This window comes from Sciurus vulgaris (genome assembly GCF_902686455.1).
Source record: "Sciurus vulgaris genome assembly, chromosome: 14".
Classification (NCBI taxonomy): domain Eukaryota; kingdom Metazoa; phylum Chordata; class Mammalia; order Rodentia; family Sciuridae; genus Sciurus; species Sciurus vulgaris.
The window spans coordinates 36,638,552-36,663,779 of NC_136475.1; the positions used below are offsets into that span (position 1 = coordinate 36,638,552).

General features: G+C 37.9%; 1 protein-coding gene across 4 annotated transcripts in view; it reads left to right on the plus strand.

The window, feature by feature from the left end:
- Window positions 1-25,228, plus strand: part of CTNNA2 (catenin alpha 2) — a 1,097,968-nt gene that overhangs the window by 848,239 nt on the left and 224,501 nt on the right. The gene's annotated exons all lie outside the window — the stretch shown is intronic.

Sequence of the window (25,228 nt, forward strand, 5' to 3'; positions counted from 1 at the left end):
CTGCCAGGCTAATGATGCGGATAGTCCCCCCCCCGCCCCCCCCACCCCCAAGGGTCAGCCTCTCAATGCTCAGACACTCCCAGGCAGAGATTTGAATTCACTGTCTTCTACCTCTGGTTTTCAGTTTTCCAAGTCTAGGTTTGCCCAGAGTCTGTCTCAGATCTATGACAGGTCTTACTTATCAAACTCCCTAAGGTATTAAATGATAAACTAGAATGCTAATGGTTAATGAGAAATGCAACTCTTAATTTGATGGGCTAATTAAGGTCTATGACCCAGTGTATTCCCTTAGGGACATAAATCTAGAATGTTTGCTCATCAGATGGTTGTTTGGGAAGCAGGGAACCAAAGCAAGGAGAGTTTGTTGTATGATTTAAATGACTAATGGCATCATTAGTTGGATGGTTTCATTTATCTTGGTGGGAAAATTACCTTTGTTGGGACCCCTTTTTTACCTGGAAAGATTATATGAAGAGTGGTAAATGTTGTTGTGAAACCCTGATTTCATAGGTTTCCATGATGAACTCCACTTTATTTGGTAGTGATCTTTCTCTACAAGAGGGTATACCATACATCAAGTTATAATAAACCCCCTCTTCTTGATTTGTGCTTGACAGGTATCCTATCTCCAACTGGTAGTTTTGCACATGTCCATCTTAATTATTAAGTGCTGATTGTGTAAGTCAAATAGAACAAACCATTGCCCAAGGCTGCACCTTCTGTATTTTCTGCAGCTTGAAAAACTGGATTTGCACAGATAGAAACATCCAGCATTCTCATCTGCAGCACATCAAGTACAGGCAAAATAGACAAAATTATAGAGGTGCTTAGACCAGAATGGCCAAGAAGTATCTTAGAAATGATTGAAAGGAAAGGAACATACTACTTCTCCTACTTCTGATTACTGCTTTTTCCTTCTGGGCTCTTTTCAGGATATTGCCTGAAGGTGTGGACACTCAAGCTAATATCATCCAGAAGAGATCACAGTTAGTTTTGGACTATCAAGACCCTAGTTTGGCTACCCAGACAACAAGCCCTTTTGGGGAAAGCATTTCCTTCTTATTTTACCTTGAAATAAATCATAATAAAATCTTGTTCCACTAAGCATTAGTAAGTCATATCAAATGGATACATAGTCAGGTCTACCTCTCCTTGCCCTGTTAGTTCATCTCTCAATATCCTGTCTAATATGAAATGAATGGGAGGTAGAAACTGGGAGGAAGTTAATGGAAAATATCAAATTAGGAATCTGGGCCCTACATTTTAGTCCTTGCTCAGTCACTGGGTCCTCCACCTCCCTGGTCTCTTGGTTTTAGTAGAGATTAAGCTTTCACATCTAGAAGCCAGCACCCTTACCTCTCCACTCATGAACCTATCATAGCAGGTTTTTGTTTTTTTGTTTTTTGTTTTTGTCTTATTTTAAGGAAGGAGTGGATCAAGTAATGTTTACTCTGGTATTATAATTTCTAGAAAAAGTTTGACTGTCTTTAGCAAAGGACAGTAGTGAAACTTGAAGGTGGAATTTATGGTGAACTTCTAAGTGATTACAAGACAAACTTCTTGGAGAGCTTCCTTTAGGGTGTCAATGGAAGGACTATGTCCTCCCCTAAAACTTTTCCACCCATGTGATTTTTTTTCTCTCACTTTTCTGGAGATACAGAGGCGTAAGTATAATAGAATTGTTTGGTGGTATTAAGATTCAACAATTATGGCATAATTTCACTCCACATCCTTGGATTTGGTTCAAACACCTTTCTCTTCCCTAATCTGCCTTTCTAGGACTAAAATGGTCCCCATCTGTCATTTCCATCCCTACCCATATGTTGGGATATTTTTGTCTTTTTCCTATCTCTTCAGTCTCTCCATGTACACCTGTAGTGGTACAAAAGCTATTCTGATCCAAATCGAACCTACCTAGCATTTGTGCAGAATGGAACGTGCACAGACTAATTTGCTTAGCTCAGGTAGGTCATCAGCTTAGATTTGGGTGGCTGGTTAATTGGATGGACAAGGCTTTCCCTGGGTGTCTGACAGCCTGTGTGCCATAGTGATCCTAGTGGCTCCATGAGTGTGTCCCTCCTGCTGAGATACTTCCTTTCAATTACAGACAAATCCTCATGAGAACAGATTTTAAATGAGAACTCTCAATGATCCAGGTCCATAACCCGATACATACATATTCCTTTATATGATATTTAAAGAAATCAAATTTAATAGAGGAAAAAAGGTAATATCAAAGATTGTGCTTAAAAAAGATTTCTAGTGACTTTCATAATGTACCACTCTTGTAGTCTCCTGCCTCTTCCTCATAGCCTTGTTTTGGAAGAGTTTTTCAGGAGAGTGACCCTGGAACCGCACAAAGTTCCGTTCACCACATTTAAAAGATGTTGTCAATCTTGAGCATTATCTTAGACTTCCCTAATGAAAGTGTAGTTAGATTTGTAGACACTTAAACACACACACATACACACACACACACACACACACACACACACACACACACCAAGAGTTATTCAATAAAAAGGATCACTGTTCAAGTGGAATTTTTCAAATAAGAAGAACCCCTCTTTGAGGCAACACATCCCAAGAAACTGAAGAGTCATAAATTGTGAAAAAGGTCACAGGAAGGCAAAGGTCTTATTTAAAACTGATTGGCATGGATCCATCTTGCCAATTAAACCCATGACAATGGCCAGTAGTAGAGCAGAATCCTCTTAGGAGCACTTTGTTTGGAATTAGAAATGGATTTATGGGAATATAACTGCCAGCTTTAAGCATTATGTTCTAATTTTAGAGCTGTGGGCACTGTAGGTCCTATGTCTGAGCTACTGTCACTGCTGTGATTCTGGATGCAAACCATTGCAGAAACAAAAACTTTTGGCTGACACCCTGTGTGGTTGCCCAGGGTCCTCCATGGTCCATCCATTGTTCAGAGAGGACCCAGCCAGTGTCTGCCTGCAGCACCTGCCTGCCCTCCTTGTATATATTTCCTATAAACTATTTTAGGCACCATCTCTTACTTTCCTCTATATGTACAAGGATGCTTCTTTATTCTGGTTAGTGTTTTGATCCTTTCATTAGTCTTTTTTTTTTTTTTTTTCCAAGTTGATAAACAAATTAGGGCCTAAACCTTTCACTATGAGAAATTAATAAATAATAAACATAACATCAAGGTGTTGCCAAACTTAGCCCCTCTCACTTCCAAAACCAATCCAGGCCTAATTCTCATTCTTTCACCCTTAATAACCATGACAGTGGTTCTCACATTGAGATTCAGTGAGTGTCAATTTGACAAGAGTTCCAAATTTGCTATTACAATGAAAACATTTTCAACAACAAAATATCATGAATAGAATGATTTTACGTTGGAAAGAGTACTTAGTAGAATAGTAATATAACAAAAGATTAAAAACCAAAAAGCAAAACATGTCACTTGAAGATGTGTTTCTCAAGCCCCTGTCTTCAGAGAGGATGACCAAAAAAATCTTCAGAGTTCAGAGATTGATAAGAAATTACAATTAAAGAATTTTCTAGATGCCCCTTTCAGACCCAGTACTTTACATAAGTAAGAACTATGGCTGAAGGTGGACCATCATTAGTGAAAGCTTTGAAAAATACCCACAAGATATATCCTAAATTGTAGCTGATATATTTCAAGTCCTTATGATATGTCTAGACTGGTTCTAAGTTTTCTCTATGCATTGACCACATTTAATCCTCACACTAATTCTGTGTGATGGAAAAGGTTGTTACCATTAGGATATACTAATGAGCTAATGCATCCATACATGCACACAGGTGATGTGCAGGTTCCAACCCAGGCAGTCTGACTGCAGAATCTTTGTTCACAATCTTTATCCCATCCTGCCTCTGTAGAACCAGCATCTGCAAGAGGTCACCTGTGTACAGATTTAACTTGGGAGGATGTGTGTGGGAGGGAAGATTTACATAAATACATAAAAGTGGTTTCTGGTTTTCAATAGCACCTCCATCATTCTAGAATTTGGGGTGACATGTATGCCCTGCAGACAGGAAAAAAAATTTATGGTGAATGTCAAAAATATGGTTCTGGTTTGATATCATCTCTTGGGTCTCCAGCTGTTATGGTTCACTGGATCCTCTTTTTAAAAAGTGCTATTGTGCTTAGGTATCTGGCTTCTCAATGTGTGAATAACAGACTTTCCAAATCATTTATAGAAAAAAAGGACTGTCATGGCATTCGATTCTTTTTCTCACATCTGCCTGTGATGAGACCAATTATTTTTAGATTCATTGTAAGAAAACATTTTAAACTCATTTATTTCTGTATTTGAATCTGATTTTCATAAAGATATGAGGCTATCTATATGTCTATAACAACAACAGCCACAACAAAAATGATAGAATAATGATTTCCTCCAAATATTAAAGTTTGTGTTCTTCACACTGGAACCTTATGTCAGAGCTAATTATCCCTGGGGTCTGGTTCTTGGATCAGATCCCACATTGCAGTGTGAGCATGGAGATCAGAAAATGATCATACAGCAAGAAGTATTTGAAATATCAAAATAAGCAATGCAGATTCACACACATACAAAAAATGAGGATAAAAGAAGGCAGGAGGAGCAAGGCAGAATGGGTAGGTGAGGGTTCAGTGACACGGTGAATGGCCATTCTTCAGACATGCCCCTTGATTAATGGTTATATATCTACACCACCTGTGTTCTAGAAAAATTCTGATAAAACAACCTAAATGTAAGACCATCACATACATATTTATCTCCTGGAAAACTCATTAGGTCATGTCCAGGGTGCAAGATTTCATAAATTGGAAATAGTTTTTGAAACATCTCTTTGTCAAGGTGCTGTTTGGTTCATGAAATTTAATTTTTTTCTATGAGCCAGCTTATGGCTGATTATTCCCACATTAACTCTAGTCTGGGGAAGTCACCAGGCTTGTCTTCTTGTCTCTCATGCAAGTCTGCATCAAAGGAAGAGTCTAGTACCTATACCAATATTGGTTAATCAAATACCACATTATGCTGAGTAGAGGGATCAATAACGTGTGAATAGGAGGGTGCTCAATTAAGTGGGAGCTTCGACTCCTGATCTCTTGTGCTAATTTCTTTAGGCCTCAGCAGCCAAAGAGAGGTGGGAATGGGAAGATTTAAATAGCAATGACTTAGTACAAAACAAATTTCATTATGTCATTTGCAGAAAAATGGATGAAACTGGAGAGTATTGTGTTAGGAGAAATAAGCCAGGCTCAGAGTGTCAAGGGTCATATTTTTTAATCTCACGTGAAAGTTATAAAAAGGGAGGGAAAAATAAAGGATTCTCATGAAAATAGAAGGGAGATCAGTAGGGAAGAGGAAGGAGATGGGGGAGAGAGGATGGGTGGAAGGGGCGGTACTGAGGGATGAAATCCATCGAATTATGTTCTATAAATATAGGACCATATCACAATGAATCCACTGTTATGTATAATTATTATGTACTAGTAAAGATGCAAAAGACCCTCTACCTTTTAGAGAATCTGTACTTGTTTTAACCTCTACCACCTTCTCTCGTTTTAGTCAGTGAGAATGCCGTTTAGAATATTGATTCTGAGAATATAAGATCTATTGTAGGATTATTTTAAAAAATTATAATAGGTATTATAATATTATGTGTTCTAGGATGAAATTTCTAAGCAGGAAAATTTGGAATATTTCCAAAAATGATGATTTAAACTATATATATATATAATATATATAAATAATATATAATAATATATGTAAATATATAATAATATATATAAATTATATATATATATATTTTTTTTAATAGAATGTCCTTTCTGCACACCAGAATGCCCATTTCAGAATTAGGTTAGGTCAGGTTGGCCCGTATTCATGGTGGGAGGCTATGTGGAAGCTGAGGTTTCTTATCCGAGCCTGCCTTTCCAAAGGAGATAATTCTAAAGTGTGTTATGCACCTACTGCTATGGCCTAAATGGAGATGTTGCTAAAGCTAGCAGCCTTGATCTGACCAAACGTACTTAGAGGATCACTGCAGTCAGCTTGTTACCAAATACATCTGTTACTTCTGACTCTTTCTTGCTGAGGTTACCTTTTATTACCTGAAATGGCTTCTGGCATCAGTCTTCCCAGGGGAAATTTCCATCAAGTCATTATTTTTTTTATCTCCCTATTTCCTGAGGAGGCTGGGTAGATCTGAAATTTAGGTTCTGCTTTACCTGCTGTTGCCACCAGCCCTGGTAGGAGCCCATTTGCTGCAGAGACTCACCACCTTGTCCCTTTTTGACTTTCTTGGATGTCGTCACTACTGGTGACTGGGGGAATTCAAGATTGCCCTTTCCTTGGCTCGAAAGTTGTGAAGAAGCTGATGTTATAGTTATGACATTTCTCAATTTATGCTACTTTATCCCTGACTAATTATGGTCCCTGTTCTTTGATGAATGAAATTTGCAAGATGGCTTGAAGCCATATTCTTCCACAAGTTGGCCATGCACAATTGTGTGCTTTCCTGCTCTGATCAGCCTTTCAAGAGAGTTACAGCCCCATGCAGCTTGTCCCTTTACCCTTCCTCAAATCTCCATCAGTTATTCAGTCCAATTTATACCACCCCTAAATGCAGGAAGTCCTGTCTTTCCTCTCCACTCTCATTGGCTCTGCTTAATTGCTATACACAAAAATAATGGCTGTGCCTCATAACCAGTCTCCATGACCCCAGCCTTCCTGAGGTCTGCTCACAATAGACCCAGCAGTCTGGGAAGTTGGTGTTTATACATCTTTCTGGCTTTAACTTGTCATTGTCTCTGCCTGGAATGACCCTACCCCTTTATTACTTACAGGAAAATTCCCATTTTTCCTACAAGGCTTACCTCAATGTCACCTTACTATCATCAGGACTTTCTTCAATTCCTGTAAAATGTTTTATCTAAGTAAACTCCTCAATTATTTAAACATATTTCTATTATGATACTTTGTAATGGGTTTAAGTTGTGTATTTATTTGAACTGTGCTCATGTCCTATTACTGTTTCTTTAGGGCATGAACTATTGCCCCAAACAAAATAAACTTGCATCACACAGGTCTTGAAAGAATGAGGATTCCCCCATAGCAGACACCCCACATGGAAAATACTCTAGCCATCAACTTCCTCCCACCTAAACTTACATGTCCCTGGTTCCATTGTTTCATGGGCTAGATTTAATAACCTAAAAAGTCTATTTGTACCATGATAAAAATTTCCATTTTAAGAGAGGACATCTTACCTAACCCAGCAGTTTACTGTTATTTCCTGTTGCTGGGCTGGCTTTAGAAGACTCAAGAGCTGCTGAAGTACAGATATATACTCCATTTGGGGAAACTGATTTCATATACCTTTGTCTGCGCCTTAAAATATGTGTCGTAGTACACTCCAGGCAACTTTTGTTGTTCTCACAGGTTTGAATCTCACTGCCTTTATTTCTCATAAGCCCTTGGGGATGCATCTGAGAATGCATGAGGCCTTCCAACTTTTCTCCCATCTGTTGGTCTCTACCTTATCTTTCCACTCACAGAGACCATACCTATTTCATGGGGTGTACGTACATACTTGATACTTGCAAGAGATAGGAAATAACCTTCATATTTTTCCTACTCTCACACATTCACCATAGGATATTTACCTCTGGTCATTAAATGTATATGAAGTTTGTCCCATAGTAACCAGTTCTCCTATACCAGCCGGTGTCCTCTAGTTCAATTCAATTCAGGTAGAAGACACTTTCTACATTAAGATAGCATCCAATCCTACAGTTTAAGGGCCCAGTCCCTCAAGACTGCCCCACTGCAGATGCCAGTTGCAAGGAGTAGGTTTTCATTTATCCTTGTGACTGACCAGCTATAAATCAGTGTCCCCATGTCTCCCACCACAGATGTGATTAACTTGCCAGAGCAGCTCACAGAACTCAGGGAAACACTAATTTGCATTCACTGGTTTATTATAAGGGGCATTGTGAAGGATACAGATGAAAAGATGCACAGAGCCAGGCATGTTGGAAGGGAACACAGCTTCCACATCTTCCAGGTACACCAATCTCCCTGCAACTCCTCATGTTTAGCTACTGGGGAGTTTTCTGAACACATGCTTCTGGATTTTTGTGATGGCTTTATTACATAGCATGATTGATTAAATCATTGCCATCGATGATCAATTCAACCTTCAGCCTCTCTCACCTCCCTAGAGCTCAGAGGTATGTGGGGAGAGCCAAAAGTTCTAACTCTTTAATCATATGGCCAGTTCCCCTGGCAACAAGCTCTTATCCTGAGGTTATCCAGAAGACCACCAAATGTCACCTCATTAGAACAAAAGATGCTGCTATCACCCAGGAAATTCCAAGGGGTTTAGGAGCTCTGTGTCAGATGTTATCAGTCAGAAAATTACACAGTTCTTAAAGAGTTGTGTGTCAGGAATTGGGTCAAAGACTAAATATTAGAACAAAATACTTCATTAGTGTCTATATCTACAACATTTACAAAGATTTTAGGAGTTCTATATCAGGACACAGGGAAAGAAGCAAAAGAAAATTTTTTTCTGAATCACAATTTTCAATATCTGTGGACACATATCCACATAATCACCATTCAGCTTTTAAATTAAATTTAAAGAGACTTGTTCCTAAAGTTAAGGACAGGTATGACATTTTCCCCTCTCATTGGAGGACATTCTTTGTCAAGATGATTAAATTTCTTAGATTTTTTTAAAATTTTTTTTATATTACAGGGTTTCTCTCCCCAGGGTCCAAGATAAGACATGAATAGTCTGATTTCTCACTGTCCCTTGTTGTAGAGGTTGGTAAAATCAGTCTGAGCTTTCTGGAGCAGGTCCAGGATTGGGATAACACAAGTGAGGACTAGCCTTGGGTACCTGATTTTGTGGGGCACCATTACTTATTTGAGTAGTCAAATAAGTAATATTTTCTACACTATTTTAGAAAATAAAAAGCAATGCAAAAATCCACTATGAACAAAATATCAACTTTTTAAATAAAATAGGATCACTGTAAGTAAGATAGTACAGCATTGAGCCATACTGAAGCTTGATGCAAAAGGGAAATTCTGCAATAATGAGCCTGTCTTTATTTACAGTGTTGCTATTTTGTTCAACATGGATGAACCTCTCCTTGGTCCTGGCTCTGCTCCAAAGCCCCTGTCTACTAAAATCTTTACTGCACTTGTTAGGTGAGGAAGTTCCTTCCCAAAGTCTCAATGTCAGATGGTTTTCTTTTCCCTCCCACATTAGTGGCAAAAGGGCTGACTTTTAAATTTTATGAGATGACACCTTGGACTCTGGATTCAAAAACCAATTTGAATTGTGGTGTCTTTTAGGTTGTCTTGCTCCAAATGCATTTCTTCTCGATGTTTATCGCAATGACATGGGCTTTTTATGGCACTCTGAAGTGCTTCAGAGAAAATGGAGAGCATTTTAATACTGCTGATTTACTCTTTCAGGTCTACAGTAATTTCCTTACTGCCTAATTATAAGGCTTGGTTTAATTTACTCTACACATAATGTTTACTGATGCACATATGGTGCCACATTTCAGGAAACTATACCCAGATCAGGTATTTCTGTCATGCTGGAGCATGGAAAATTCCCTTCATATACAGAAAAAAAAAAAAAAAAATGCTAAGAAATCTAATCATCTCAACAAAGAATGTCCCCCAACTAAAGGGAAAAAGTCATAGCTATCAAGTTTAGGGAAAAGGACACATCTCTAAACTTAACGGCTGAATAGTGATTATGTGGATTCATGTGTTCAAAGATTTTAAGTTACATATGTTTTAATCAGGTTTTCTTGTTGCTGGGCCCAAAAGACCTGACAAGAACAATATGGTGGAGGATAAGTTTATTTTGGTTCATGGTTTCAGAGGTTCATGGTCAGCTGACTCCATAGCTCTGGGTAGAAAATCATGGAAAAAGGGTGAGGCAGAGAAGGAAGCAGACAGGGAGCTCTGCTCACCAGGGACAAAATGTCAAACCCAAAGGCATGCCCGGAGTGACCTGGAGTCTCCAGCCACATCTTGTCTATCTAGTTACCACTCAGTTAATCTGTATCAGTGATTAATGCACTGATGAGATGAAGGCTCTCGTAACCCAATTATTTCACTCTGAACTTTCTTGCATTGTCTCACATATGAGCTCTGGGGGTTACCATATCGAAACCATAACACCCCACCCCAAATAGGTAGGAGATAAGCAAAAGGAGGAAGAGGAAGGGAAAAGAGTGGTGTCCTCCTGAGCTTCATTCTCAACTATCTTTGAATGAGAAGATATTTCTTCAGAAATCATGGACTGCTAGAGATGGAAGAAAACCCAGGGTCTTTCCAGGACAAGAAGTCTTTCTTCAGTATTTTCTTTCTGGAGTCTCTTCTCTTAGCCTTTTCTTTGGAGATGGTGCTCATCTCAATTCTCAGCAGCTGGCCCCATTATTGGGTCATTTTAGTTGTTAGAAAATTGAGATAATTGAGGTAAGATCAATGATCTTGTAATTTTCAAGCACTGGTGTTAGTTCTGTGCTGCAAAACTGAATTCTTTTCCAAAGTTGAAGGTTCAGATAAAGTGTCAGTGAAGAATTCTATCTAGAGATCCAAAGTCCTACAAATAGTGACACATGAAGTCATGACTTCCCATACAGTTCCTTTCCATATCCCTGACTGTTAAGATTGACCAGGTTCAAGGTCTGAGCAGTGATGCTCTCCTGTCATTGAAACAACTAAAATAATCATCTCTCTTGCTCATCTGATCCATTTCTCCCATTTGCACCTGGTTATGTGGAAGATCAGAAAAGCAAACTTGTTCACACGAACTATTTGACACTTGTTTTGTGTCTATTCTTATCAATGATCCCTACAACAATTCTTCAGAGAGGTATCATTAACAAAGAAGTTTTTTTTTTTTTTTTTTTTCTTAAAAAGAGTTAAGTATTGAAGTTCTAATAGTAGATTAAATTTCTTATCAATGCAAAGCTCTTAAGTTAGGGAACCCAAGCTGGCTGTTTCTGAAGCCTGTCCTTGTAATGACAGTAGTCTTTAAAGTTGGTACACTTTGGTCTTAGTTTACAGCTTTTATTAAAATTCCCTTAATGGAAAGAGCATAAGGTAAATATCAATTATTAATTAGCCCTGGGTTTCTCTATAATAATCATTATAATAAGCTTCATGTTTAATATAATCATCATTATTTTCTTCATTAAGCCATCCATATCTGTGTCCAGACTCATTCAAGAAACTGCACTGTGAGTGCAATTTGGATAATTATTTTTCTAATTAATCATAGGTGGGAAATGTAAAGGACTTTTATCTTAACTGGGGGGGTATCTGATTAAATGCACATCAGGACAACAGCAGACTTGCGTGGTATATTTAGTGAGAAATGATTGAACAGATTGTGCCAAGTATTCCAGAATGAAAGGAGAACCTTTCCTGAGGAATTTGGGGATAAGAAGAAATTTTTTTTCCTTCTGATCCAACCATAAGAGCATGCCAGAAGTTTGGATGATTAACTGGTCCTGCCCCATCCTCTCTTCTTCCATAATTGCTTCTTCTTCTTCTTCTTCTTCTTTTTTTTTTTAATAAGTGCATCAATCCTGCTTAACTGTTAAGAGCAGGATTTCTATATTTTTATTTGATTCTTTCAATTTCAAAGAGGATAAGCCTGTCTTAAATAGCTGCAGTCTAAATTGCAACTCTATAAAGGGCTACGAAGCACCTTTGGGCAAGGCAAGCGAGGAGGTCTGAAGCCAGAAAAATGGCGGAGGGAAGGCACAGAGTTGTAAGAGCAGGAAGAAGTCAGTACTAATGAACCATGCCTGACTGAACAGATCCCTCAGCCCCTCCTTTCAGATCCACAGGCTTAGATCAATGTGGCCTTAGGCTGTATTTATAGATGCCAAAATAACTAGCTGAAAGGAGATAACTTGTGGCTGATCAACTAGTCATTGTGTCGGTATGTTACCATAGCAACCAGCTTGCCTGCTTCTATTTAGGTACATTTTCTTTGTGTTTGGGGAGTGTGGACATGCCCTTGATAGTGCTGCTGAGTTGAGGAGAAATATCAGAAATGGAGGTTTAGCCCAGGTCAGAGCTCCTATAGCAAACAGCTAGGCCATGTAACCAGATACCTTCCTAAGCCAACAATTTTTAAGGTAAAGTAACAACTTTACTTTACAATTCTTTTCTTTTTCTTGCTTTGCCTCAAAACTTCTGCTACAGAAGGAATTGTTTAGAGATCATGGGAATAACCTGTTTTCTTGCAGAGTGAAGGGAAAAGGAATAGCAAATGTCAACCTAGTCAAATAAAACCAAACTGACCACTTTGGGAGCTCTTAGAGTCTCTTTGGTTCTTTTCATAAATGGGTAGTTGTTGCCATATCTGATGCTCAGTTATAAGTAAGCAGTGGGTGAATGGAGTTTGAAATAGCCTGAGACTTGCAGTAGCAACTAATGAGCAGAGTGAGAGCGATATAAGACTCAAATCCACAATTGAAAGTGTTTCGAGCAGGCATTGGCAAACTGTTGCTTTTGTGTCCATTTCAGTCCTCTGTCTACTGATGTGAAGTTCTACTGACCCATTCGTTGTACACCTAGAGTTGAGTAGTACTGGCACAGACCAACTGGCCCATGAAGGCCAAATATACTATATGACCCTTTTTAGGAAAAGCCTACCAATTTCTGCTCTGAGAGTAAATCTGTCTTAAAATGAAACAAATAGTGGTCTAAGAGCCCACAGTCCCTTAAAATCTAAAGGACCTTGATTCTGACTCTGGCTCCTGCCCTTCCCTTAAATAGCAACAGTACCGATCATTTTATAGGATTTCTATAAACCTGGGAATGTGTAGCCATCATTGGGCTTCTATCTGAAATAAAGGCCCACTAGGGAAAAATCCAGCAGCTGTTGGAAATGCAACGCTGTGCAATAGTTAAAGACGGGAAGTGAAAAAGTGTAGCATGCCACCAGCAGAACTCTGGAGAGAAAAATAGCTCAGAGGCCACAGTTATACATAATTGGAGTAAAGTAGGTGAGGTGAATGGCTCTCTGTTTCAGAAAGCAAGATGGGCTTCTTAATGACTACACACAGTCAGAAGCTTCAGAGATACACTTAACAGAGACACCTGTACCAAGAAGCAAGCACCCATTCATTCCCTTACCCAATAGCAGCTTGGTCCAAATAACTCATCCTGCTCAAGTGAACGGAGTTGTCACTCATCTGGACACCTGCAGTGGGAACTGGCAAGTTTGGACCTGGTTCCAGGGTTTCTTATATTCATAATGGGGATTCTTCTAAGCCCCAAAGGACATGTGCTGTAATGAGGACTGGGGACAGGTGACGATGTAGTGCAATCTACCATACTTCATCAGGTGTATAGGCTTGACCCCATCAGAAAGAAATAATGGTTTTACGGGGTTCTTCTCTTTACCTTGCTTCAAACTCTTTGCCTGCACACTTTTTAAAGCCTTCTGCTATTAGTCTGCTGTGAAATCCACACCTTCAGTGATTATCTTTCTCAGTCGCCAATGCAGTTGTGGAAGGATTAAGTCACTTTTTGAGTAACATAGTGTGAGATTCCTAAGGGGTCTTGCTGGGGGGAGTTTCTGTCATGAATCAGATAACTTTTGATATTACTGGATTCAAGCAGTTGTGCCTACTGAATACCATTTAATCAAAGTCAGGTATTAAATACTCAGACTAATATAGGCAGATATAGGCATCTGTTCCTAGATCCCCTTTTGTGATAAGCAATGCTGGAAAAGGTTGGTGAACTGGATGTGGGAGTGAAGAATGGAAAGAAAGGTGACCTTTGTATAGTTAGGATTTGTGAACTTGAACCACCAGGTTCCAAAACTCAGAGAACTCAAATAAAATAGCACTGTTCTTAGAACCAACAGGTCTGACTGGCATTTACTGTTTAACCAGTGGATCCTCCCCTTCCTCATCTAAGCAGCACAGAGAATGATGCTTCTCCTGCAAGCTGCACTCTTCACCCTCACCATGACATGTAAGGAAGGTCAAATGAAATAATGTCTCGGAAAGCTTTTTACAAGCTCTAACAACAGAACATGCATAGGATTATTGTTACAGGCACAGAGTAGACCTTTCAAATATGCAGAATTCCAAACATGCTTTTTGGTCTGGATTAAGGAACCTGAGCAAAGCAGTTATCACAAAAATATCTTTTTTCCCCTTCATCCAAACCATCTAAAATTCTACCCTTGTGAAATGCCATTTATTCTAAACTAATTTAGGAACCAGGCAATCAAAAGAATGTCTGTCCTGATGGAGGGATGGAGAAATCCTGAGAGAATCTTTACATGAGGAAAATCTTAAGCAATGCGATGTGGAAAAAATGCAAACATTTGGATTTCTTTACAGTGTTTCTTCAACCAAATTCCAGTGTATTTATCAGAAGGAATTCATGCTTGCCTCTAAGCAGAGTCATTTATGAGGCTAGTCAAGCATGTGTGAGGTCAAGTTGATCACTATAGCTTTGTTAGTAATTGGGAATTGAGACACTGGAGGAGGTTTTGGCAGTAAGTGAGAATAGATGGCTTATCTCATTTTTCTCTCTATCCCTATCCAAACAGTGCTTAGTATACCAAGAGCTCTTCAAATGCTAGTAAAAGGAATAAATGAGTGAACACTAATCTCTGTAGAGTGGAATAAGGAGATGAAGTATATTTCCTCTCCGAGGACTTCTTATTTCTCTTATAATGAGATTTATGCCTCTTTAGAACTAATTGCATTAGTATTACACCATTATATATTTTTGTGCATTTGCTCTCATTTCTTTTCTTTGGCAAAAAACTTAAGCATTCTTAATAAAAGTGTGATATTTGTGTAGATTTTTCTCTATGGATCCATTCCCCCCACCCTTGAGATCAGAAAGAAATTTAAAAATGCACAGTTGAAAGCAAATAATTAAGGAATCTTTTTCAGTCTTTCAAGCATGACTGTCTATCCATTAAAAAGAATTGCAGAGGTGTTTTTCATTGGATAGATTAAAATAAAACACACAATCTTCAAAGTCTCACACAAGTTTAAGCTTAGCTATTCTAGTTCGCTGGGGAGAGCCATTTTTTCTTGTCTTTTGCAGGGAACTGTTTCATATTCATCAAACAGTGCAGGTTTTTTAGACTTTCTACAAGAACACTTCTGCAATATCTATTTGAATGTAGCTCAAGATACATCATACACTGCTCATGTCCCACCCCAAAGGCAGACAACTTTTGGTCATTTTTAAGAATCTTTATTTATCTCAAACTGGTGAGTGAAATTGTGGTCTCTGCTCTCATTACTCTGCCCTCCTATGAAATAAGGAAGTGGATTGTTCAAATAGGTATGATCTATGGACTGCATTCTTTTTGGTTTGCCGAAGAAAATGCAATTATTTACATTGATGAATAGCCCTAATTGGGTAAAATAGACTGGTAGTGCTGAGCTAATACTGTTAAATGTCTTGTCTTATGCAATTAATATTCCCTTGTCACACATACATTTAAACAGTTGGAAGAAAGCCTTGTGTTCTTGACTCCTGTCAGACTTAACGAACGATTTTGTCAAGTCATTCCATTCTGCCCTGGTTGATTGATAGCTAAATTTTGGTCCTCTAGCTTATGTAAAAAGTGTTAACTATGCCTTTCAGCTTGTAGGCAAGGGCATTTAAACCATTCTAATAGTCAATTTACAGAGGAATTACATTGCCTGTTTATTGGAGGGGTCAAAAAATGTGCCCCTATTCATCAGGGACACAAATCACAGGGCCCATGAGCTAATGAAGGCAGTATTTATGAATCCCTGCACTTGCTGGATGATACCAAGTTCAAGGTGTCCCTAGTCCTGGCTGCTGAGGACTCCAACTCTCACTTTTGGATGTACTTGTGCTTACAGACCAAGTAATATGATATATTTATGATGAATGTGCTTTTATCCTACTTTTCATAAGAACAAATATAAAAACTAGACTGCTAGATTGTCACAGTATACTAACCTGCATCTGCAGCTTTCCATAGTCAGGCAGAACCCTGCTCACCTCTGCCACCACCTGGTTAATGGGTTCCCATACATATTGTAATTATCATATCTAAACTTGGAAAAATGGATCCCAATCGGGGAGGGTTCTCATGTCCCCTGGCTCTAACCTAGGCAGAATCTTAAGAAACACTTTCTTAAGCTTCCCACTTCTTTCAGTTTACTATATTAAGACATTTTGATCAAAGAGTTATGAGATGATTGCATAAGAACAAGTGGCCTTAGATACCCATGAGGTTGGTTCCAATACCCACCCCAAACTGTGGATACCAAAATCTGCAGATGCTCAATTCTCTTATAAACTGGTTTAGTATTTGCAGGTCATCTACTCATATCCTCTCACTACACTTTAAATCATCTCTAGATTACTTACAATACCCAAGACAATGAAAATGCTATATAAATAGTTGATACTTACCTAGGGAATAATGATTTTTAAAAGTCTGTATATGTTCTGTACAGATGCAATTTTGTCAACTAATTCATTAATTAATTTGTGGTACTGGAGATGAAACCCAGGGGTGCTGTATCACTAAGCAACATCCCCGGTCTTTTTCATTTTATTTTGAGAAAGGGTCTCACTACTTGCTGAGACTGGCCTCTAACTTGCAATCCTCCTGACTCAGGCTCCTGAGTAACTGAGTTTACAGGTGTGTGCCACCATGCCTGGTTCAGATGCAGTAAAATATTTTTACTCAAAAGTTTGTTGACTCCTTGGATGCAGAACCTGTGGATACAGAGGGCCATTTATGTAATTCATCAAGGCATTTTTGCAGTAAACACGTCTTGAATTGTGAATCCTCTTTTCCTGACTAGAAGTCCCCTGCACACACTGAGTTTCATGGTGTGGGTTCATTAGGACTCATTCTGCCCCTGGTGGGATCGCTGTTGGTCCTTGTGGTATCCTTCTGCCACTGGGTCTGTTCCTCTATCCTCTTTCCTGGGGGTTCTCTTCATTTTGGTTTTACTATCTCAGGAGCGGGTAGGAAGGAAGCTTCCAGAATCCTCTACGCACTTCACTTATCATCCAGGAATTGCATTTGTTTCTGGGACATTCTCCACCACCATCATAAAAAGCACTGCTTTTGGTTAGTAATGTATGCTAAGGTGGCACAGAGCAGTGTGTGCATTAAGAGTACAGAGCATGAGCTCTGGGACCAGAAGGCCTTGGTGCAAATCCTGCCCCTGCGGCTTACTATGTGAATGTGGGCTTAAGTTTGTTGCCTCCATTTCCTCACCTGTGAAATGGAGAGAGTAGCCAGCTCTTCTGAGAGAAATAAATAAGTTACTCCAAGTGTTTAGAACAGTGACACAAAAATTAATATTAAATGAAGATTGTTAATATGCAATATCAGCTTTCCCCATCCTTTTCTTCCCCTCCTCACCACCATTCTTTCCTCCATTCCTGTATGCAGTTGGCTTCTGCCTTCCTCATACATCTCCCAAACCACCAACTTCCCCTTTGCTTGCTTTTATTGCACCTAACAATTACAGGCTCCATTTTCTGCTAGCATTTTTACCAGCAGCAAGTCAAGCTACTACACCTGCTGGACTGAGGCCATCTGGAGTTCCTTGATGATCCCAGACCTCTACTGAACCCTGAGGCAACCTTTCATTGCCTCTTCCCATGAAAGCAGTCACCTTTGCCTATCATGTATGGAAAAGAGGACTTTGACATAGACTTATGTACTGGGGCAGAAAATGAAGGAGCTACGCACCTTCAGAATGAGTCCCCACTAACCCTTCCCTGTCCTAATCCCTGCAACTTGCCTCTTTGCTACAATTTAATTTTTTTTTAATCTACAAAAAAGAATTATAACTGTGATTGATATACATATATATGTACACGTATATACATCATTATATACATATATATATATATATATATATATATATATAAAATTTGGGGGGGCACCAGACATTAAACCCAGGACCCTTAACCACTGAGCCACATCCCCAGTCCTTTTTATTTTTTGTTTTAGACAGGGTCTCACTAAATTGCTTAGAGCCTTGCTAAGCTGCTGAGGCTGGCTTTGAATCTGTGATCCTTCTGACTCAGCCTCCCAAGTCTCTGGGATTATAGGCATGTGCCACCACACTTATCCACTTGTGATATTTTTAAATATGGTCCATGGCTATATAATAAATCACACGAAGCAGACTATTTTGGTGCTTTTAGCAATAAAACTGAATTGAACTGATGCCAAACTTGTTAATGGATTTGATCAAAAACTTCTTTTCAAGATGTGCCTCCCATCTCCCCAAGAAAGTGATTCAATGACCACAAAAACTTTTTCTAGGAACGTACACATATTATCTTATCAGTCATCTGTTGTCACAGTCCTGTATTGTAGTAGCCTCTCGGGGGCATAAAACAAGAGCATTTGTTGCTCAATATTTTGGGGTGGACACTTTGGCTCAGCCCACTCACCTGTCTGGTCTCCATTGCTTTTCTGTGATTTGGGATGGCCTTGGCAGGGATGACTGATTTGAATCAGGTATTTTCAACATATTTGTCCCCCTTCTCCTCGTCTAGCCTGAGCATGGGGACTATAGATTATGTGACCCAGAACCCCCAGTGGGAAATGGGCCTTTCAAACCCCTACATGCATCATGGTGGCCAGTGTTCATGAGACCTAAGCATGCCTCGTGGTCAAGTCCAGAGGGCAGGCACTACAGAGTTACTTGGAAAAGTCATGGTTGGCATCATTAATGCAACAAAATACTGCCATCATCTAAGTTTGCTTCAGTGCTTCTTATTTTATTACAGAAACATGTCCCTAACTTTTATTCTGACTTTACTAGCATTCCTAGAGGAAAAATTTAGAGGGCAAGGACTGCTGATCTGGTTAAACTTAGGTATCCAGTGTTGGCACATGATGATAGTTGAACTTTAATTGATCCAGAAGAGCCTGAAGTTGGTGGGGAATGTTTGGGTTGGGTGAAGAAAAACGTAAGGCCTGATAGACTTTTCTTCTTTTTAAAAAGAGGTATTTGGTTCCATTAAGGAAAGATGCTTACCTATCCCAATTAAAATGATTTTGCTTTATGGAAGATAGTTGGTACCATCAAGATAATGACCAAAGAATTTTGCATTTCTCTTAAAAAATATAAAGCAAACTGGTGATTATTCTGCTTCGTAGATGTGCCCCTCTACCTGCCCCCACTCCAGCCTGAATAGTGAATAATGCCTTTATTGTCAGTGGATTATGTGCACTGGGGGCGTCTTAGCTTATTAAAGTGGCTTTGGGTGGATTACTGCATTGACTGATTACCCTAATTGACCTTCAGACTAGCTAAAATTTGTTTGACTTAATGAGGCTCAATTCCTGTCAGGCCCCCTAGGCTGAATGGCTGCTGGCCCAGTCACTTTGTTGCTTTGATTTTTCATTTTTAATAATAATTATACCATAAGGCTTAGGGAAATATGGTTAAATATGTCAGTAATCATGAAAGGCCTAGAGCAGCTATATACATGGAAAGATTTAAAACTTCAGATTTTTAAGTCTGTTTGAAATCACCCCACATTTGACCTTGTTGGGTATATTTTATATCATAGTAGTGAAAAAGTTAACTTTATTATTTTTAACAGGATTTTTCTGAGTGTTAAGTGACAAGATAGATGTTAAATGGTCAGACCTTTGTTAAATATCATCAGCCCAATCTAGAATTGTGTATTCACATTTATTTCTGAAAGTCAAGATGGTACTAGGTTTCTCAGACACATAGCCAACTCTGCATTCAGAAAGCTTGCATTGCAGGGAGGTTCGGCAAGGAAAGACAGCTTTCATCCTGCAGGAGAAGTAGGGTTGATTAGTAGTTGCTGCCCGGAGCACTGTGCTGAGAAGGATTATGAAGTAGTATTTGAGCTCAGCATAAAAGAATGCTGTAATTCATTAATCATATCTAGTGTGGCACAGATAGGAAAAGTTGTAGCATGCTTTCCATGCCTGTCTTCGTTCCTAGTTTCTGATCTTGTTCTTTATGAAAAAAACCCTCACCATTTAGTTATATTTTAAGTTTTTGTGCATTTTCTTATATTTTGGTAGTGGTGATTGAACCCAGGGGCACTTTACCACTGAGCTACATCCTTCCTTTTTTATTTTTTATTTTCTGTTTGGATCTTGACAAGTTGCCAAGGGTCTCACAAAATTGCTGAGGCTGGCCTTGAACTTGCATCCTCCTGCTTTAGCTTCCCAAATAGCTGGGAATATAGGCATGAGGGACCACTTCCATCTAGGTGGTTTTTGTTGTTGTTGTTGAATATATCTTTTTTTTTTTTTTTTTTTTTTTTTTTAACTTTTTCCACCTTCCAACCCATGCTTGAGTCATTGGGGTTTTGTTGTTGTTGTTCTTGAGTTTTCTTGTTTTTTCTTGACAGAGAATATAACTGTATCCATGAATATAGCTGCTCCAAGTCTTTCATGATTACTGACATATTTTAACCATATTTCCCTAAGCTTTATGGTATAATTATTGTTAAAAATGAAAAATCTGACAGAGTCCACTGTGTTTAAAACACCCAGGTTGTCCTCACACTTGTGATCCTCCTGCTTCAGCTTCCTGAGTAACTGGGGTTACAGGTGTGTGCCACTATGCCCATCTGGATTTATTCTTTATGGCCTATTTTTTTGTGTGTTTGTTTTGGGGTCAGTGCTAAATACCTTATATGTGTGTGTGTGTATGTGTGTGTGTGTGTGTATGAAAATTCCTCATTTCATGTATAAGAAGTTAAAATGGGCAGAACATTTGCTTTTGCAAAATGCTTTTCTCCCAGCACCTCTTTTCTGCATCTTTGCAACTTTGGTGTAAGCATGTGGCCCAGAGTCTGGTTCTGTATTTCATCTACCTAAGACTTCGAATCAGAAGTTTTTGACTCAAAGAAACAGGGTGCCTTACAATTTCTGAATTCTTTTTATTATGTGAAGAACTAGAGGGACCGTTTTTCTGCTTATATTACCCAAAATTTATGTCTACTGCATGAGACTGTGATTTTGATGGGTGTAAATGACACCAAACTAGTTAATGGATTTGATCACTTCTAGGGAAGTGTTCCTCAAACTTTATGGAGCAGAGGAATCAGCTAGGCATCTTATTAAAATACAGATTATCTGGGGTGGAATCCTGGGTTAGCTCTGTAATAAACTCCCAGGAAATGGCAGTGAGGCTAACCTGTGACTACAGTTTAAGTGGAAAGGACCTAGAGAAAGAAAAGCAGGCTGAAAGGCAGAATTAGTAGGAGAAAGGAACACAACCAACCTCCACCACTAACAAAGCTCTGTTTCAGGGTGTTCTAGTTAAATTCAGGTAAACCAAGTACTATAATAAACCCCAACATGTTGAAAGGTTCTGCCTCAAAATTGCATTTCTTATTCATGTAATAATAGTGGGCCGATAACAGGACATTGGGTAGCTCTCCTTTATGCATCCAGGAGCCCAGGTTGATGGGGGCAGGAGATCTCAAGTCACGTTGGGGGCCATCTGTATTCCACCCATACAGAAATGGGAAAGAACATGAAGGCATATACATGAGACATGTTCACTTAAAAAATATTCTAAAACATAAAAAAACTACACACAATAATGTATAGCTTGTTGAATTATTATTATACAAATGTTCATGTAATCCAAGTCAAGAAATAGAATTCTGCCAACTTCTCTAGAATCCCCCCCACCGCTGACGTGTGTTAGAATAATCACTTTCTTATGTTTCTTTGTTGTTTTCTCATTCAAATGAATAGCTTTAGATGATACAATTTATTCTGTATTGTGGGATATGTCTCTTAGTCTCCCAGAATCTCTTGTATCCCCTTCCATTCCTTTCTTTAGCTAATAATCCACATGCCGTTGAGCCTAAATTGTTTGCAAATTTTTCGGCTTGGGTTTTGCTGATTGAATGTGCAATTCTGCATGCTATTTTATCCTCTGTATTTTCCGCCCATCACCAAAAGCACCAAGGCTTCTATGCATTTCAAATTTTATCCCTTTGACAAGACCATAGTGGGGATTATGCTATTTTTACAGAAGGCATATGTCTGATTGTCTCATTTTTGTGATGTTTACAACCACTGATATTCATTACCTAGATTTATTATTTCATTAGGGATTGCAAAATCATGACTTTCTAATTTTATCATTTTTTTCACATATTGGAAAGAATAAGTTCATAAACAAATCCTTTCCTCATTTTCCAGAATTCCCATGTGGACAAGAAAGGCAGGACATGTTCTTGATGTTTTCAAGATAAATGACATGATTTTTTTTTTTTTTTTTTTTTTGGTCACTTGTCTTCCTCTGAAGGTGACCAATTAATTTTTCTCTCTTTTTCTTCTTTAGTTGTTATAAATTCATGAATTCAATAATATTTGGTGAGTTTCAATCCACTGATAATTTAACCTTGTGTAAAACTCTTCTTTGGCCTATAAGAGTCCCTGGGTAATTTTCACAAGACCCTAGAATTCTGGTAGCCCTTTGCTATTTGATATGACAAGCTAGTTCAGACTTTCTTGTGTATTCCCAGCCTCAGAGTACCTGGAATCAGCCATTTCTCCAAGAAGTTCTGGTTTCTCAGTGTGTAAAATTGTATCTTGAAATGTTCATCACTACTAGGCTGGTCAATGTTTGCAAACTTCTTCATTGGACCAAACTGAGAAAATGTATGCAAGTGTTTTCAGTTTAAAATCCCATGTATTCAAATGTTGGCAAGATGTGGAGAAAATGAAACTCTTCAACACTCTTGGTGGGAATATAAATTGGTAGAGTCATTACAGAACACAATATGGAGGTTCCTTAAAAAATTAAGAATAGCACTACTATTTAATTCAGCAATCCCACTTCTAGGTATATATCTGGAAGAAGTTAAATCAGTATCTTAGATATCTTCACTCCCCAGTTCACTGCAGCATATTCTTTTATACTCTTTTCTCTTTCTCCTTTCATTTTTATAATGTTGTAATGTCTTTATTGTCATAGCATAGAGACATGTCATACTGAACTCTTGAAAATAGCCATTATTTATTCTTAGTTCTCTAAGTATATATATATATATATATATATATATATATATATATATATATAGTGCTTACTGCCACTTCTTGTGTTGATATTTTTCTAGTTATTTTGTTTCTTAAAACTCATTCTCTAATGCAGTCCCTAAGAAAGGCTCATGGGAACAATATCCTCTGGGTTCTTGCATGTTACTCAGATTTTTTTCTGTGCTTTATATCCTTTAAAGTCAGTTTTGCCAGCTATAAAATTCTTAACTCCCATTTTCTTTCCTTTAGTATCTTAAATATGGTACTCTGTTTCCTTTTGACATAAAGCATTGCCGTGCCAAAAAGTATGATGTCATCAAATTTTCTTTTATTCACTTAACTTCACAAGGATTATTCTGCCCCTCTCCCAATTTCCTTTAGAATTCAGTAGTTTTATGGGAATATATCTTGATTAATAAGTTATAAATCATTTTTCTTGAGTATATATGTTATTTCGGAATGTTATTTTCACTGGGTGTAGTGGCACTAGCCAGTAATAGTAGCAACTTGGGAGGCTGATGCACGAGAATCCAAGTTTGAGGTCAGCCTGGACAATTTAGTGAGACCCTTTCCCAAAATAAAAAGGGTTAGGGATAAGACTTCATGGTAAAACACACCTGGGTTCAATTCTCAGTACTGCAAAAAAAAAAAAAAAAAAAGTAATTTTTAATGTTTTTAAATTTAAAAAGATATTATTTTAATTGACAAATAATTATATATATTTATGAAGTACAATGTCATTTTATAGAAGTGTAATATATTGTGGAATGATTAAATCAAGGTAATTATCTCTACAACATTACATACTGAGTTTTTCTGTTTATATGCTGAGAATATTGAAAATCTATTTTCACAGTTTTGAGGCATATAGTACATTATTAAAATATGGTTAGCAACATATACATATACTCAGGAAAGTTTTCCTTGGTTGTAATTTTTAGTATTTGTTCTGTTATCTTGTTTTGATTTTCTTTTTTAGGGACCCCTGGTAGCCATATATCAAATTTCCTTTGCCTATCTTCAACATTTGTCAACCTTTTTGCTCTTCTTTTCAATTTCCTTTGGATTTAAATTTTTTTCTTTTTTCTTCTTTATCTTAAGCCAGTTGCATCTGTTTATTCATTTTTGTTCAATCTTTTTCAAATGATTATTCATTTTTATAATTCTTTTTTGAACTTTAGGACCTATTCTTAGTTTTTCTTACTGTAATTTTATGTCGTTCATTTGTATATCTTTTCACTAAAGTTCTCTAATTAATTTGAATAGTAAGTTACAGTTTTAATCTATTTTATAGGCATGCTTTTAATGGGTATAGAGAAATTATATTACTTATTCTCATTTTTTCTCATACCTTTGTATGAAATTTCACCTTGATTTTTATGTTGCTTATATTTGTGAACATAATCTTTCTGAAAGTTTAAGAAGCTTGATATACTTGCTGTTTTAGCATCACAGAGCTCTCATTTCTGTTATTGTTGTATTGTTGTATGAATAGTGGCTTGATGGGTGAGATAACTTGGCCCTGCTTATACCCCACTTTATGTGGATTTTGTCCTCCTTTTGTCTGTGTTTTCCCTTACAAGTTGATTTCTGATTTCACTTCCAATGTGAACCCTGCCCCAGAAGACAGCCAGGGTGGCTTACTTTCAATTGTTCAGGGTACTGTCTCTTTCAGGCCTTCTTACTGTAAGTTGTCCCTTGTCACCCTATGATTACAGGTTAACTCATTTAACTCGTCTAAGTACCAGCATCTTTCTTTGAAGAACTTTAAGAATATTCACTACCTCATAATGTTATTGTAGGAATCAAATGATATAATTTGTAGTGCTCTTAACCAAGTGTTTGGCATAGCACATATACCCTAAAAAATATGAGCTCGCCGTAACCAACATTATTCCCAGGCAGTAGTGTAATACTTTGCCAAAGAAGCAGTTATGTAAGATTAACTCTACCTTTATATTCCATATGGTGAATTGTCAAATTTAGTTTAGAGTTAAACTAAACCAAATTATGCATAAACATACCTGTATCTGATGGTAATTAGTATAAAAGGAGTTTAAGTTTATTCACAGTTCTCTTCCTGACCAATAACAAATATGTATGTATCACCTTATGAAAGATTCACCTAAGATTCACC